Source organism: Vipera berus (assembly GCF_964194415.1).
Source record: "Vipera berus genome assembly, chromosome: 5".
In the NCBI taxonomy this organism is placed as follows: domain Eukaryota; kingdom Metazoa; phylum Chordata; class Lepidosauria; order Squamata; family Viperidae; genus Vipera; species Vipera berus.
The window spans coordinates 71499428-71517625 of NC_138207.1; the positions used below are offsets into that span (position 1 = coordinate 71499428).

General features: G+C 38.3%; 1 protein-coding gene across 2 annotated transcripts in view; it reads right to left on the minus strand.

The window, feature by feature from the left end:
* HS3ST1 (heparan sulfate-glucosamine 3-sulfotransferase 1) overlaps positions 1–18198 on the minus strand; it is a 99032-nt gene that overhangs the window by 34836 nt on the left and 45998 nt on the right. The gene's annotated exons all lie outside the window — the stretch shown is intronic.

Sequence of the window (18198 nt, forward strand, 5' to 3'; positions counted from 1 at the left end):
TTACTATCTATTGTCTACTACAATTAAAATGAACAGATGTGTACATATGATAGAAAGATTATTTTTATAACCACTGCGGTATCAAAATGTTGGCAGAGTTTATTTTAATCATTAATATGGCTGCAGGTTTTAGTAACATGATATACACCATTCAATTTGGAATACTTTAAGCACAGAAAGTACTTAAGATGCATTAAAAAATATTCCAGAACTCAGCATCTTGAAAGCAGTGAAAAGAAGCTTTTTCTTAATCATGTTTTCAAAAGAATAAAAAATGGAGGATCCATTGGAGACAAGTTCTAAATTATTAGCAATGATTGAAGAATTTGGAGAAGTAGCAAGACTGAAAATAAATAGAGAAAAGACTAAAGTTGTGACCTACAACTTGGATGGCACGTCTTTGTATGGCATGGGAAGAACAAAATTCATAAATACTTTCAAAACCACTATATAAGAAATGCATTGCTTTTGACATGGGGAAAGATAAAATTGAGAATTTCCATGAAAATACCAGGACGGATTTCGACAATGGAGGCGTTTGTACACCCACATTTAATTAATTATGGGAAACTTGTAACTTATAAAGATATTTTGAATACTGATGGGAAACTACAAAATAAACAACAATTGGAAGAACAGGGCATAGAGCTATCATGGTGACCACACTTGCAAATGCAAATAAAATATGAGAAAGATGCAAAAATATATGGTTTTTACGAAGATCTGACAGTGTTTAACCATATACTATTCTTATCAGATGACAAATTGATTAAGAAATTGTACAGTTTTCTGCTAAATCTAAAGATGGAAGATGAACAAGTTAAAGAAACAATGATAACTTGGGCAAAATATTCTGGGCACAATGTAAGAAAAATGGCAAAACTTATGGGAAACTATAAAATAACAAGGGCAGCTACTTATAAAGAAAATTTATATAAAATGTTCTATAGATGGCGCTTACCACCTGCAAGACTGGCAAAAGTGTTTAAAAATATGTCTAGCAATTGTTGGAAATGTAGACAAAATCCAGGCATGTATTACCATCTTTGGTGGACATGCCCTAAAGCAAAGAACTTTTGGTCAAAAATACATATGTGGCTAGAGAAGATGACAGGAACACATGTAGACTATAAAACCGGAACTATTTCTTTTAGGTATAATTTCAGAAAACTATGATAAAGAATGTGTATACTTAATATTACAGTATTAACAGCAGCGAGAATTACATTTGCTCAATATTGGAAAAACGAAGAAATACATTGAAAATGAAAAGGAAACAAGATTCACAATACTTTCAAACATGGCAAAACTTTTACAAATGGTTAGAAAAATGGAAAAAATGGTAGGAATGGAAGCTGTATTACTATTAATGTTAAATATGTAAACCCAGACAATACGTTGCTTACTAAATACTAAAGATTGTTATTGTAAAAAACTTATAATTATTATATTTAATTTTATTAAACTTCAGAAACATTTTAAAAAATTGTACGCACTATATCTTTATAATTATTTGCAGACTTGACTATAGGTCATCCTGGACTTATGACCAGAATTGAACTTGGCAATTCTGGTCATAAGTCATGCTGATAGTAAAATGGACCGCTCATGTGACCGACCTGATTTTATGACCTTTTTTATGGTGGTGGCTAAGTGAACCCACTGTTTGCTATGAGGCATTTTTGCTGGAAATCAGAAGTAAGCAGGCATATACATAGAATGAAGGCTACTGCTAAGCTTGTAAGCCGCCCTGAGTCTTCGGAGAAGGGCGGGATATAAATGGAATTAAAATAAATAAATAAAAATAATAAATGCAGGTTTGCAGCAAAAACAACCCTAATTTGTGGTCATGTGACTGCAGAATGCAGCAAATAGCTGTAAAAATGCGGGCCAGTTGCTGAACATCTGAAATGTAGCCATGTGGCTGCAGGGAAGAGTCCTGTTGTCACAACTTCAGGCCCAGGTTATACGTAGCTATGCTTGCAGATGTTCTGTTACTGTTACCACAGAAAATGGGTTTGTTATAACTTCAAATGGTTGCTAAGTGAATAGCTGTAAGTTGAGGACTATCTGTATAGTGGCCTGTTCTGGCAAATTGAGATGACAGATACCATAGTTCAGCAAAACTAATCATAATGATGATGATGATGTGACTTCAAAGATAGAGGGGAAAATAGTATTGGTTCTCAGTTACTTTAGTTTTCAACACGATTCCTACAATCCAGATTTCTTTAAGCCCAAAGATGAAGCCGCCATAATACTGTTGTCTTGACCCATCTTTATTACTTGGTGATTGATGGACACCTCACTCCTTTCTCTAATGAGATCCATGGACTATTGGCAAACCTTTACATTTATGCTCCATGAAATTGCTTGGAATAACATTTCTTCCTTAAACTAGACTTGATGTTTCCACAGAGATTTTGCCTATTAGATTTTTTTCTCTGAAGAGAACTCTTGTCTATCAGTCAACTGTCAGCTTTAACTGACTAAGATTAAGTAGTCGCTGGGCGGCTGATACATACCACTTAGAGTGCAACTGAATGGACAAGAGGGTACAGGGGGCTTTAAAAATAACATCCAAATATTTTTGATACAGTACCATTGCCCATAAATCTCTCTACTGGAGGAAAATAAGAAGGAAGGACTAGGAGTTTTGTGTTGAGTTGCTTTAAGTAGCATATGGCCCAATCCATCATTAGAATATTTAATTATTTTTTAAAGTGTGCAAACAGTGAAAACACTGTGAATCATATCTATAGCTTATATTGTACACGGTTATGAAAATGAGATGCATGATATTGAGGAAGTAGTTTTTAACACATTTTTATTGCCTTGGTTCATATATTGTGCAGCAACAGTGTAGTTCTTCGACTTAGATCTGTTTTAGTTTAATGTGTAAATTAGGCCAACATGATTTCTTGAACAGATCACAATTAAAACCTAGTAACAATAGAAGAGAATATACAGTATATAGGCCCTGAGTTGAATTGCAGAGTCTTTGGAGCTCTCTGAGCTTGGTTGTTTCTCTGCAGACATTTTATTACCAGACTAGGTGTCATCGCAGTGATGATGATGATTTATTTATTTATTTAATGTATGTCATATCATACATGGACTAGCAATATAAATTAACTTTAACTAGATTAGTAGAACCCAATAAAATATAGATGTCAAAAAGATCTATGTTCAAATGTTAATGTCTAGGTCATCTTACCACTGAAGTGCAGCATGTTTTATGTTAAAAAAATCAGATACTGGACCAGTATATGGTCCTAAGCTTATAGTTGGTCACAATGTGATCTACAGCAGGGGTCCCCAACCTGTGGGCCATGGCCCTCTAGTGGACTGTGAGGGGATTGCAACCAGCCCACTGAAACTGCCAGTGAGCGTGTGCATCCTCACTTGCATGAGCAGTGGGTGAGTGTGTGGACTCCATTTGTGTGAGTGGCAGGCATGCATGCAGGAAGGCCGCTCGCACAAATGGAGCTGCGTGTATGGCCGCGTGCTTGCCGGCTGCTCGCGCAGAACCATCCCCTTTCCCCCACACTGGTCCACAAAGTCAGAAACATTAGGGAACTCTGATCTACAATTTGATGTAGGATCCTGAAGTCACACTGAGGTCACACTGTCCCATTTATATAGAGCAGGGGTGTCAAACTCAATTTCATTGAGGGCCACATCAACATTGCGGTTGCCCTCAAGGGGCCGGGTGGGTATGGCCAGGGTGGGCATGGCCTACTGGGTGGGCGTGGCTAGAGAGCGTGTGGCCTACTGGGTGGGCGTGGCCAGCTCTACATCGTTCGCATCAAGGGTGCCTATGGGGCCCTGGGCAGGAGTGGGACAGATCTGAGGGTCTCTGGCAGAAGGAGGGTCTCTGGGCCAGGGCCAAGACAGTGGGGGCCGTTCCCTCACTGTTTCCAGGATGGTTTCGCGGGCCACATGAAACCACTTCGCGGGCCGGATCCGGCCCCCGGGCCTTGTGTTTGACATGTCTGATATAGAGAGTCCTGGCAGATGCTTTGTGAGCTGCGAATCCTATTCATGGTAATGGATGATAACAAATGTATACAAGCAAACAACTAAGTTCAGAGAGCACCAAGAATTCCGCAAAATGTGTTATGGGTTAGAATATTAATTTTAAATTTAAGCATTTTATAATTTTTGTTTTTGAATGCCATTAAAAACTATGGTCATATTTATATGCCCTTTAAATGTGAGACATCAAATGCTTAATTTCTCAGAATATTCATGTTAAATGCAAAACTGGTTCTGAGAGAAATGAAGTATGATGTCAAGCTTTCAAACTAATGCTAAAAAGCAGTTCCTCTAATGTGGCACATTCCACGTGTGTTGATCTACAAGTTCTATCTAAAACCTACATGATCAATGCCTGGGGATGATATGAATTGGAATCCAACATATTTGGAAGGTGCTACACTAGTAAAACATATGCTAAGGGAAAAAAAATCATCCTGTAATTATTTACATAAGAATTTATAGACATTGTAGGAAGAGAACAAATTCTATTAAAAGGCATAGGCTTTTATGAATTGCAACCCCCTTCATTAGTTGCTTAAAGAAAATGTAATCAGTCTAACTACTTTAGGCACTGCATGAAGCTTATGAAAGTGTAGGCCTTTTAATAAAATGTGTTAGTTGGAAAAGGTGTTACCAGATTCTGTATGATTTATACTAGAATAGTATGTCTTATACTTTCTTACATCTTAAATCTCATTTGTATACAGAGATGGCATAAGCCAAAAGAGCAGCTAGTTTTTTTTAAAAAAGCAGGCAATACTATAAATGAACAATAATTAATGCATCTAGGAAATGATGTGCAGTAACATAAGGTATTTTATATATTCTGCAATCTGCCAGGCACTGGGCCATCCTAGATCAACCTTTTCAATGAGGGAGAAATGTATACAATAATAATTTTAGAATGGTTGCATTGGGGCATCCCATGGAACTATTGAGCAAAAGCTCTTCTAGCCACAACTGTCATCTGATCTTCAAGCAGGTTCTCTGGGTCTAGGACCAGGATAGGCAACCTTGGCTCTTTTATGACTTGTGGACTTCAACTCCCAGCATTCCTGAGCCAGCCATCCTGGCTCAGGAATTCTGGGAGTTGAAGTCCACGTGTCATAAAAGAGCCAAGGTTGGCTACCCCTGGTCTAGAAGAACTCCCATCCCATCTCTGAGTGGGGGAATATAACCCCATTCCAAACCAAGGATGATATTTTCCTGGAATTGACAAGCCCACAAGCCCTTTTCACTCTGTCCTGGAGCAATTCTGTCAAGTCTGCTCATCCCCATCCAGATCCTGATAGCCTCTAAGCATGGAGTAAAAATTTTTCATTGCCTGGGCAGCCTGAGGCTGAGTTATACAGTTGAATATCGCTGATGATATCAGATTCTGTGCTGAAATATAGTGTCTCCTATTTAGATGGTAAAAAGAAATAGTGACAGGAGGGATCCCTGAGGCTCAATGCAAATCAGAGAACTGGGTAAATCTTCTACCAATGCCAAAAGATATCATCAGGGAGGAGGAGAACCATCATAAAACAGTCTAGGAAGATATCATGATGGATAGTATCAAAAAAGAATCAAGAGATTAGAAATGATGACAATGGTTGGACTTCCCTGAGCCCGGTCTTTCCAAAGATCATCAATAAGCATTAAAGTTTCCTGCATCAACCTTCTATAGAGCAGAGGTCCCCAACTTTTTGGGCACCAGGGACCGGTTCCATGGAGAGAAGTTTTTCCGCGAACTGGAGGGTGCATGGTTTTGTGTGCTGCCTGCATCCTATGGATGGGGCTTTGCTTGTTTGTGCGGCCCAGTTGCTGGTATGCCACGGCCCGGTACTGGTCCACAGACCGGGGGTTGGAGACCCCTGCTACAGAGAACTCTGGAAAAAGTCAGAGACCTGTGGTGGCGCTGTGGTTAGAATGCAGCATTGTAGGCTAATTCTGCTGACAGCCAGGAGTTTGATCCTGATCTGCTCAAGGTTGCTTCAGCCTTTCATCCTTCCAAGATGGGTAAAATGAGGACCCAGATTGTTGGGGGCCATATGCTGAATCTGTAAACCGCTTAGGGAGGGCTGTAAAGCACTGTGAAGAAGCTCATAAGTCTAAGTGCTATAGATATTGCTAGTTCCCCCAACTAGTGCACTGTATTGGAATTGGAAATGCTGAACAAGATTTATTTCTTGCACTTTTCAATTGAATGGGACATCAGATTTTTTTCTCTCCTCAAATTAAAACCAAGTGCTTGCATGAGATAATGAGATAGAGAGTCTGCTTTTGTCTACAGCAATCTTACAAATTATTCTACAGATGTCATCATCCATCAAAAACTGGTTATGAATTGATGCCCACCACCTGGAGATAGTTCATATTTGCTATGGAAGAACAATGCATGGCTGTTTATGACACACCACAGATATAGCACGTCCTTGTTTCTCAGGAAGTTATTTGTATCTATTTTAGGATAATAAACAGCTGAAGGATGAAAACTTGCTAGTTCCCCCTCTGCTGTTTTTATCCTCCCACCTTTAAATCTGTTGCGCATGAACAAACTAATACACAGACACTGCTCCTTCCTGCAGGGAATCATTTATCTCAAGTGACTTACCATGACATTTCCTCTTGTCACTGCCACCTCCATTTGGATTATATTATCCATTAAACCTTTTTAGGATGTAAGGGTCTTTACAAAGTTTCACATTCATATTCCCAAAATCCTGCCTTCTCAGTATTTTTTAAAAAAAAAACAATTGCAAGGGTTCATAACGTAAGAAAGGTTTTTAAGCACGTAAAAAGGATAGCTGTAGTTTTATTTGCCATACCTCCCTCTCCAAAGAAAGAATAATTCATGAGAAACAGGCCCTTCCTGTCTGAAATCCTTTAGTGACTTTTGTGTTAAAAAGACAGATTCAGGCATCTTTCTACTGTGAATACAAAAAAATGTCACAATGATCTTTATCCAGGTATATATTGAACGTTGCATTTGCATTTAAATGTTTGATTTCTTTAAAGATACATTAAGCTCTGACCTCTCTTGGGAGTTAAGGCAGATTAGCTTGGAATAATTTTGAATTAAAGCGCATCTCCCTTGAGAGATTTGTGTTTTCAAAATAATCTGGCGCAGGAGAACAATCATAAAAACATCTCTCTCTCTCTCTCTCTCTCTCTCTCTCTCTCTCTCTCTCTCACATATAGTAACACTGAACTGCCCCATATCCAGCTGTGCTGCCTTAAGTGTGTGCCAAGACTATATAATACCATTCTGGTTTCTGCTCAGTTAAAGAAAGCAGGTACCTATATTGGTCGGCAAGATATTGAACGACGACAATCAGCAGAAGCATCATTTCATTCTAGATGGTAAATCAGTCTTGTACTGATACGACTATATAATATGGTCAACAATATAATGCCAGGTCAAAAGTTGGATAACATTCAACATCCTTCTGAGAAAGAGCTGAGGCTCTTTTGGAGTGCTAGTGGTGTTTCTGATGTGTCTAGATTGAACTAGGTGTTTAGTTCAATCGGATGTTGCTGTGTAGGAAACACTAAAGCTTGCAGACAGAATTACAGTGGGAATAGAGAGTATAAAAAATATGGACTAGAAGACCTCCACGGTCCCTTCCAACTCTTATGATTCTATGAACATTTCATTGCAGATGAAATGAATAAAGTATACATTGACATTTTAGGCATCAGCGAATTGAAATGGATTAGAATTTGAAAACATGTGCAGGGTGGATTAAAAATGATACAATCCAGGCACCTGATGTACATTATATGGAATATTTTCTGAATTCTTGGAAACTCCATAAACTATACAGGTAGTTTTCAGCTTACAACAGAAATTGGGACCAGAATTGCCATTGCTAAGTGACATAGTCAAAAATAGTGCTATCAAATGACCACGCTACTTAGCAATGGCAATTCCAGCGAATGCTGTTGTTAAGCAAGGACTGCACGGATTGTTAAGCAGCACTTCATGTGATCACAACTTCTGACTTCCTGCTGGCTTCCCCATTGATTTTGCTTGTGGGAAGCTTACCATGAATGAGTGATTATTAGAGTAATTTTACTCTGCTCTTGATGAAGCGGGAAAACCAGTTACCTTACTCTGGGAAAGTCAAATTATGAGAGAGAGAGAATAGTTCCGCTTTGACCTTGTTGTCCTTAAAATGGCAATTGAAGAATTTGGGCAGGCTTTCAAAATTCTGTTCATGTACTCTAAATCAATAAAATAGCATTTTTGGAATACCTGGGATGTCTGTTTCTTGACTTGGCCTAGTATGAACCTTGGCTCAGGCAGAGCAGCATTTTACTATTAACTGCAACTGTGCAAGGGTATTTCTTGAGCTGCCACTATAGTAAATACAATGACAGCTGGATGTCAAGGAGCGCTCCCAAACTGCAAATATGCTTCTTCTTATTGAAACATAACCCCACCAAAACAGGCTTTACTGTTTATTTTTACGCTCTTGAATGTTGGATGAAATAGAAAGGAAGCGTATACATTCACTAATGAATAAAATGCACTCCACTCTCTGCTTTTCTCTATTTGCTTTTCTTTTTCACAATCTGCCTTATGCCCCATTTTATAGCTTTTGATTCCTGCCCCTTCCCTCAATCCTTCCTCTTTTTTCAATTTCTGGATAGTCATTTTGGTGACATGAGAAATAACTGATTTTTTATTTTTTATTTTTTTATTTTAATTCCATTTATATCCCGCCCTTCTCCGAAGACTCAGGGCGGCTTACAAGCTTAGCAGTAGCCTTCATTCTATGTATATGCCTGCTTATTAGGGCTTTCGCCCCCCCCCCAAGCGGCATTAATACAAAGTCAGCTTAATTGCCCCCAACAATCTGGCTCCTCATTTTACCTACCTCGGAAGGATGGAAGGCTGAGTCAACCTTGAGCCTGGTGGGATGCGAACCTGCACTAATTGCAGGCAGCTGGTGTTACTTAACAGATGCTCCGAAATATCTTTAGTAGGAACCCTCCATAGAGGAATCTTTTGGGCCAGTAGGAGACTAAGCTAGAGAAAAGACTACAGGACAAATTAAGATGTAATACAAGCCTCACCTGGCCTTTGGCTGGTACCTTTTATCATTATTTGGACACATCTATATGTAAAACATGCACTGTATCCTCTGGGCTATAACCTTTCCTCATTTTTCTCGTTTTTCCCTCTGCTATTCAAGTCATTCCAGCCATCTTACTTTCATTTTGCTAAAGGGGTTAAAATATTTTGATTCATTTACTGAAATGGATATAATGAACATTTTTTTTTCTAAAGTGCTCTTATTGGTAAAAGATTACTTGTTGGTTTCTAGTTTAGTTTTAACCCAGCAGCCTCCCACTCAATAACAGTGCCCAGATCAGTGCAAGCACACACAAGGCTAGTTTAGCATGTAGTAATATCACTTGATGCTTATTTCTTAAACATCATCAAATATGGGGAAAAAATAACCTGCAAAATGGGACAAAAATCAGGCATAAACAGGGAGGAAGGTAGAACAGGAAAAGACAAAAAGGGCGGAGGGCTTAAATAATCCATCAAAAGGCAGAGAACAGAATTGAATCACTGGAAAGGATACTGTGGATAATTAGCACAGATAGTCCCCAAGAGAGCAGCCTTTGGTTATTCCACCCCTAACCCCTTTTTATACATAATGATGGCAGCACAGAGGCAGAAATTAGGACACCAACTGATCCCGCCTCTATTCTGCACCACGAAGTAAACAAATTGGTATCCAACACTTATTTCATATTTTAGTCCACATACTAGACATCAAATCTTGATGTACCATAGGACGGCATTTAATTTCACTAGACAGGAAGAAAACCTCTTAAGGCAACCCATCTGATAGAATCTATATGTGCCCCTTTGGTAAAACAAAATAATGAATCGGTGGGTAGACTGTTTCATCTAGCTTTTTAGTGTAATCTTGATGTACAGACACCCCCCCCCCCTTAAAATCCAAACACCAAGAAGGACAACAATAAAACCAATGAAAACCAAACAATGCAACTTAATTCTTAATAAGACATCAAAACTAAAAATCTTCATCTTTGGATTCTATCTGCAACACCTCACGGTTTGGGTACATCCTGAATTAGAGGCTATATAAAATTAGCCAGGTCAGACAAAAAAAATGTGTTTTCATCGCTTCTCATCCAAGAAGCTTCTTCAGTTTAGAGCTGATGAGATGATGAGAAGAGAAACGTCTTTTTGGACGAGAAGAGAAACATCTTCAAGGGAAACCACAAAGAAAGTCCAGTTGCCTTTTGAAAAGTACCTTTGGGGCAACCATAACCTGGATGAGAATCTCCATAGACACTCTTGACCCATGCTACCCACCTGTGCACCCTATCTGATCTGCACAGCATCTCTTGTGTGCCCCTAGACCAGGGATCTTCCCCTATGCCACTCATCCACATAATCTTCTTGACCTGTGCAGCATCTCTGGTGCAAACCTGCACCCGTTTCCCAACTCAGTACCTCCACATACCATTCCTGACCTGCACCCCTGTGCATCCCCTTGCTTCTTCCCCCACCTGGCATCAACCTAACCTGCCTGCTGGCCTTGGTGTTTCAATAAACTTAGAGAGACCTTGGGAAGAATTCTATGGATGAGAATCCTAAAGGGGAAAACAACTCAAGAAGCTTGGGAAATTTTGAAAAGTGAGATAATAAAGGCCCAGTCTAGCACAAAACCAACAAAGAAGAAAAATAACAGCTTTCAAAAGAAACCAGCATGGCTGCATAAAGAACTCTCTGATAAATTGAAAGATAAAAAGGACAAGTATAAGAATTGGAAAGAGGGGCACATAACTAAGGCAGAATATCAGCAAACAGCCCGTTCCTGCAAAGATGAAGTGAGGGAAGCTAAGGCTCAAAATGAACTAAGGCTTGCGACCAAAGTCAAAAATAACAAAAAAAGCTTCTTTCAACATATAAGAAACAAGAAAAAAAGTTAAGGAAATGATTGGTCCATTAGTGGGGGAAAGTGGCAAGAAGGTGACAAGCAACAGGGAGAAAGCAGAACTATTTAACTCGTTTTTTGCATCTGTCTTTACACAAAGGGAAAAAAACAAAGATGATTATGGGACTGGAGGCTGAAATATATAAGGAACGGCTGCTGGAATTGGGTATGTGTAGTTTAATGAAGAGAAGGATGAGGGGGGACATGATAGCAGTTTTCCAATATCTCAGGGGCTGCCACAGAGAAGGGGGAGCCAAGCTATTCTCCAAAGCACCTGAAGGCAAGACAAGAAGCAATGGATGGAAACTAATCAAGGAGAGAAGCAACCTAGAACTAAGTAAAACTTCCTGACAGTTAGAACAATTAACCAGTGGAACAACCTGCCTCCAGAAGTGGTGAATGCTCCAACACTAGGAGTTTTTAAGAAGAGACTGGACAGCCATTTGTCTGAAATGTATAGGGTTTCCTGCCTGAGCAGGGGGTTGGACTAGATGACCTCCAAGGTCCCTTCCAACATTATTGTTGTTGTTGTTGTTATACCGTGAGATTTCGCGTTACTGATCTCACATGATCTTGTGGTACTTTAGGCCTCCATTCTTTGAATGCACGGAAGGCCTGAAGCACCAAAACAGGCCAAGAAACCAAAGGCACTCTAGATGTTCACAAGGTGAATATCTACAGGCCTAGTACCTATGGAGACCCAGCCCGAGGGGGGGGGATAGGCAGGGTGGATGTTGCAGTGCCTCTGCGGTCATTTGTAAAGGTGAACCACATCTGTAACTTCGGGACTGTTGTAAATACTTGGGGGGGTTATGTTGCAACTTCGAACATTTGCTAAGTGAACTGATATAACTCAGGGATTACGTTTAGAGGTATATTTTTAATACAGCCAATTTGGTGTAGTGGTTACTGGCCTGGAAATCAGGAAACTGTGACTTCTAATCTTCTCTTAAGCATGAAAGCCAGCTGGGTAACTTTGGACCAGTCTTTCAGCCCAATCTACCTCACAGGATTGTTGTGGGGAAAATAGGAGTAGGAAAGAGTATTAGGTATGTTTGCCACTTTAGTTACTTATAATGATTGGGTTTCATGCAGAAAGTTAATCTGGAAGGTATAGAAAAATCATACTTGTAATAAAGGCAGAACAGAAAATTTAATTAATAAGTAATATTAGCTGCTTTTAAAAGACCAAAGAGAAAGAAATACTGCTGAATAAAATTTGAAGCACTATAAGTAGTCCTTGACTTAACACCATAATTGGGACTGAAACATCCATTGCTAAACAACATGGTTATTAAATGAGTCCTGCCCGATTTTCCAACTTTTTTTCTGTAATCATTAAATGAACCACATGGTTCATAAGCAAATTTGGCTTTACCCATTGACTTTGTTTGTCAGACACAATCTGGGAAAGCTAGGAATAGCGATCATGTGACCTCAGAACACTGCAACCATCATAAACACATGCCAGTTGCAAGTACCCAAATTTTGATTATGTGATAATGGGGACACTGTGACGTAAGTATGAGGGCCAGCTGTAAGTCACCTTTTTCAGTGCCATTCTAATTTTGAATAATCACTAAATAAATGGTTATAAGTTGAGGGCTATCTGTGTTTAAGAATTTTATATTTATATTGAAGTCCACAAGTCTTAAAAGTTGCCAAGGTTGGAGACCCCTGGACTAGAAGACCTCCAAGGTCCCTTCCAACTCTGTTATTCTGTTAAGATTGGTGCTTACATGAAAGAAAACAAAACTTTATTCAGGAAATAAGGAAATGGCATGCTGGTGAGAGAATTATTTAAATCAACTTCTTGCTTGAGAAAGATTAAAAGAGGTTTTCGTTTTAGGATTGGATAATAAGATTTCTTATGATTATAGAAATATTGTGTATTATTACTAAATACATATATTGTATACAGTTAATGTTTAAGTTTAATCTTAGAATAAGTGGTCATCTGTTTATGTATTGAATTTATTTGCCACCCATGTCATAAAAAAATGACCCTGGGAGATTTACAGCATTGAAACATTAAAATCCTAAGAAATAAATATCTTTAAAAGGGTAAACATAGAAATCCCAAGATATAGTTAACAGATGAGAAGGGGGGAACAGGATGCACAAGGGGAGAGGGGGGTTGCCCCTTAATTCAACAAACACCTCCAATGTGATGTTCCCCCATTGGTGCCTCCAAGCCATGTGGCAGAACCAGGTCCTGGCAGCCAGTCTCACCTGGGATAAAATCTTCCATTTTGTTATATAGTTTTAGGATTTTTTTTTGGCATGTTTAGTTTGTATATTGTTTATGCAATCTTTTTATTTTTAATTTAGCACAATTTCATTACATTTTTGTATCTGCATTGAAGAAAGTCGGAAGTCCATTCTTTTTGTATTCTCTTTTCTTTTTCTCTCTTTTTTCTTGACACTTTTCCCCTTTTGATCCTCTCCCTGTTTAATCTTTTATGTTTTTGTTACTTTGTATTTTATCTTTCTTTCAAACTTAATAATGTTGATAAAAAAGAAGAAAAGAAAACTATTTATCTACAGAAAAGGTCCTGTGTTGTGTTTTACATTACAGAAAGATACCAAATCAGGCATTTAAACTACAGAGATTAGAGAATTTAACAGAGGAGGAAGAGATGGCAGCTTGAGAATATCTAACAAGTGAGAAGCATAGTATATAGAGATGTGTAATATAAGTCTTGTTGAGAAAAAAGGAATTTAAAGTGTATTTAATTGCTAACTATCTACAACAGGGGTCCGCAACCCCCAGGCCAAGCTGTGGCCTGTTCGCAACTGGGCCACGGGATGGCACACAGCCATAATATACCGGTATTTAATTGCCTTTGTGTCTGTAGAGAACTCTAATCATACAAGTATTATTTCTTCATTCACAGTTTGATATGATGCATGATATAATTTATGCGCTCATCCTAAATAGAGGCTCAATGCTGCAATGGCCTCTTTATAGTTGGTATTCAAAGTACAGTAATTACTTACTAAATAAAGTACATATGGATGCTGTTGCCTCCACAACCCCGTAGAAGCGTACATTGTAATTCATAAATACCCAACTGTAATTGAAATAATTATTTGTGTTAAAATCCTATAATTACAGTTCCTTATGCAGTCTTATTAATATGTCTTGGTAGAAACTCAACCAAAATGGATTTTAACCAACTAAGAAGAGAAAATCTGCTTTAATATTTTTAATCTTCACATTTTTACATTCAAAAACATAAGAACAAGTAGTCTTCATGTAATGGCTGTCCTGTTTAGCAACTATTCAAAGTTATAATGAAACTGAAAAAACTAACCGTGCAACCGGTATTCAGAGTTAACAATTGTTGCAGGATTTTTGCTGTCACGTGGTCAAGATTAGGGCACTTTTCAAGTGGCCAGCACTGACAACTCTTTCAGTGTCCTGCAATAAAGTGATTGCCTTTTAGATGTTTCACAACTGGCTTTCAATAAGAAGAATCAACGGAAAAGCTGGCAGTAAAGTTGTGGTCATATGATATCTCACTTAAAAACTCCAGATGATGTGCTTAATGACCATAGCAGAAATGAGGCAATCCATCACAGTCACTTGTTATCTTATTTGACTACCACATTATTTAGTGACAAAGCTGCCAGTCCTAACTGTGGTCATTAGGCAAGAAACAAAGTATTTTGCTTAGAGAAAATACTACAGCAAATAAAAAAATGAATTGATTTAAAACCAAGATTAAAATGTTGATCAATATGGGAAGGGGGAAGATATATCATCTTCTTGGAAAAAGCCCCCAACCAAGCCAATTTAAAGCCATTAGTTCATCATTTTAAAAATATTTCATACTACTGACCTGTAGTGATCACCAATTTGCTTGGCTGAATTAAAAATAATAACTAAATCAAGCAATTGAAGACTGTTAATCAAGAAAACCAAAGAAATTGTTGCATTTGAACTGACTTAAAATTTTAGCCAATATCTGTACACAGGTAGTTTTTGACGTGCAACCACAACTGAGCTCAAAATTTTTGTTGCTTTCCCTCTAATTCGTTTATCTAGCCATTGATAAAATTTATTCCAAGTTCTATAGTAAACTAAATGCTCTTTCTCTTTAATCTCTAAAGTTAATCTATCCATTTCTGCACAATCTAATATTTTCTTAATTAATACTTCTTCAGTCAGTAAGTTCTCATTTTTCCAATATTAGTAAAGGTAAAGGTTCCCCCGCACATGCGTGCTAGTCGTTTCCAACTCTAGGGGCTGGTGCTCATCTCCGTTTCAAAGCCGAAGAGCCAACGCTTGTCCGAGGACGTCTCCGTGGTCATGTGGCCGGCATGACTAGACACCAAAGGCGCATGGAACGCTGTTACCTTCCCACCATAGTGATCCCTATTTTTCTACTTGCATTTTTACATGCTTTCGAACTGCTAGGTTGGCAGAAGCTGGGACAAGTAACAGGTGGGCATAGATAATTCTTGCAGCTGTTAGTACATGTAATATTAGATACTCACTCTCCTTGTCATAATTGGGACCTATCATTCCTAACAAAAACAATTCTGGTTTAAATTCTATTTGTTTTTTAACCATCTTCTCCAACCATAAGTGTATCTTGAGCCAGAACGTTTTAGCTTTACAACATGTCCACCAGATATGATAATAAGTACCTGGTCTTTGGCTGCATTTCCAACAAACATTTGAAGTATTTTTAAACATTTTCGCTAGTCTCACTGGTGTCATGTGCCATCTATAAAACATTTTATACAAATTTACTTTATATGATACAGCTTTAGTTAATCTAATATTTCTATCCCATAACTTTTCCCATTCTTCAAGCTCTATAGTATGACCAACATTTTTTGCCCAGGTTATCACTGTTTCTTTGGCTTGTTCTTCCATTTCTTATAGTGTGGTTCTGAAAGTATCTTTGCACTTTACTCTTCCCATACCACAGAAACGCATGCCAGCCAATCTCTAGGTCATGCCCCTCTAGGTATAATAGTCTTTTATCTCTGAGTGTTATCCATTCTTTAATCCACTTTAAAATAGCTGCTTGGTAGTATAACTTCCAATCTGGGAATCCGAATCCTCCCCTTTCTCTAACATCCTGTAGTATTTTGACTTTGATTCATGCTTTCTTCCCTTGACAAATAAATTTCAATATTATGGTATTCAGTTCATCAAAGAAAGCTTTTTCTAATTTTACCGGAATGGTTTGAAATAAAAAGAGTATTTTCGGCAAAATATTTATTTTAATTGTAGCTATTCTACCCAGCATTGACAGTTGAAGGTTTTTCCATTTTTCTAAGTCCAATTTTATTTGTTTTAATAATTTTATATAGTTATCCTCTTTATACATCTTGCGGTTAAGTAAATTCCCAGATACTTAACTTTTTTAACTATTTGAGGATTTGTTTTTCTTGCAAGTTGCATTTTCTGTTTTTCTGTTAAGTTTCTGTGGTATGTATTTTTGACTTTATTTTAGTAAGAAAAATATTATGGATTGAAAACTTAATATTGCTTATTATAATTTACTTGGTAGAGGACAGGAAGGCCTGGAGGAACATTGTCCATAGGGTCGCGATGGGTCGGACACGACTTCGCAACTAACAACAACAACAACAACAATTTACTATTCTTATTATTATCAATTATTATTTTTACCATTTCTATTTATACATATTTACCCAGACAATATGCTGTTTGCCAAATATTGAATGTTATTGGGGGAAACCCCCAACCCTCATCCCAACCTTCTCTGTACCCCAACCCTAAAACCTACCCTTTTATCCCCCTCCCCAGACCTATAAAAACCAATAAAATCTTTTTTTAAAAAAATTTGTTGCTAAGCAAGGCAGTTGTTAAGTAAGTTGCACCTCGTTTCACGACCTTTTTGCCACAGTTAAGCAAATCACTGTAGCTATTAAGTGCATTATGTGGTCATTAAACAAATCCGGCTTCCCCCATTGACTTTGCTTCTCAGAAACAGCTGAGAAGGCTACAGATGCTAATCACATGATCCCGGCACTGTGCAACTGTCATAATTACATGCCAGTTGCCAAGCATTTGGATTTTGATCACATGACCCTGAGGATGCTGCAACGGTTGTAAAAGTGTGAAAACTGGTCAAAAGTCATTTTTTTTCAGTGCTGTTGTAACTTCAAATGTTCACTAAATGAATGGTTATAAGTTGAGGACTACCTGTACACTGCTAATATTGGGAAGAAATGTGAGAGAAAAGGAACCATGGGGAATGCTCTTGTATCTTTTTAGCAAAAGGAACGATACTTTGCCATCACACTCTGCTCGTATTACCTGAGGATTAGAGAAGATCAAACAGGAATTGGTATCACTAGTCATAGTTAGAATTTCTTTGAAGAGTTGCTTAAGAAAAAAATGTTCATTGATATTTCTGTATTAGAAACAGTAAAGGGTATTCTGATACGTGTCCTCATGTTAAACACATGTATCCGTTCTGATCAGAAAGTAGAAGTAAACTATTGTAGTTTTATAGCAATCAGCAACATTGTAGGTTAACATTAGATGACAATTAAATTTGAAGTCAATAGAAATCAAATTTGATAGCATGCCTAACACTTTCAGGCATGCAATATCCCTGCCAGTGCTCAATTTCTGTTTTTATTTCATCTTGTCGTTCTGTTTGACTTTGAGCCAACAAATGCTCTGCATACCATCTCTGATTAACTTGCTTATTTTGTGGTTTTTATTTGATCTTTATTTATTACACCATCATCTGGGTCCGGGCTATTTGAGGGAACACCTGCTGCCGGCATCAAACGCCCTTCGCCCAGTGCGCTCCCACAGGGAGGGTCTGCTCAGGGTGCCGCCGGTGAGAGATTGCCGGCGGGTGACACCCAGGGATAGGGCCTTCTCGGTGGGAGCGCCTGCCCTCTGGAACCAGCTGCCGGTGGAGCTGAGGACTGCCCCCGACCTCCGATCATTCCGCCGGGGCCTGAAGACCTGGCTCTTTGAGCTCTCAGGCCCAGGCTGAGGAGAAATTTTTAATTGGGGTTTTAATGTATACAGGGTAATTTAATATTTTTTTTTAATTGGTTTTTTTTAACTTTTGTATGGTGGATTTTAATTCCCTGTAAACCGCCCTGAGTCCTCAGGGAATAGGGCGGTATATAAATGTAACTATAAATAAATAAATAAATAAATAAATCTAAGCAATGCAGC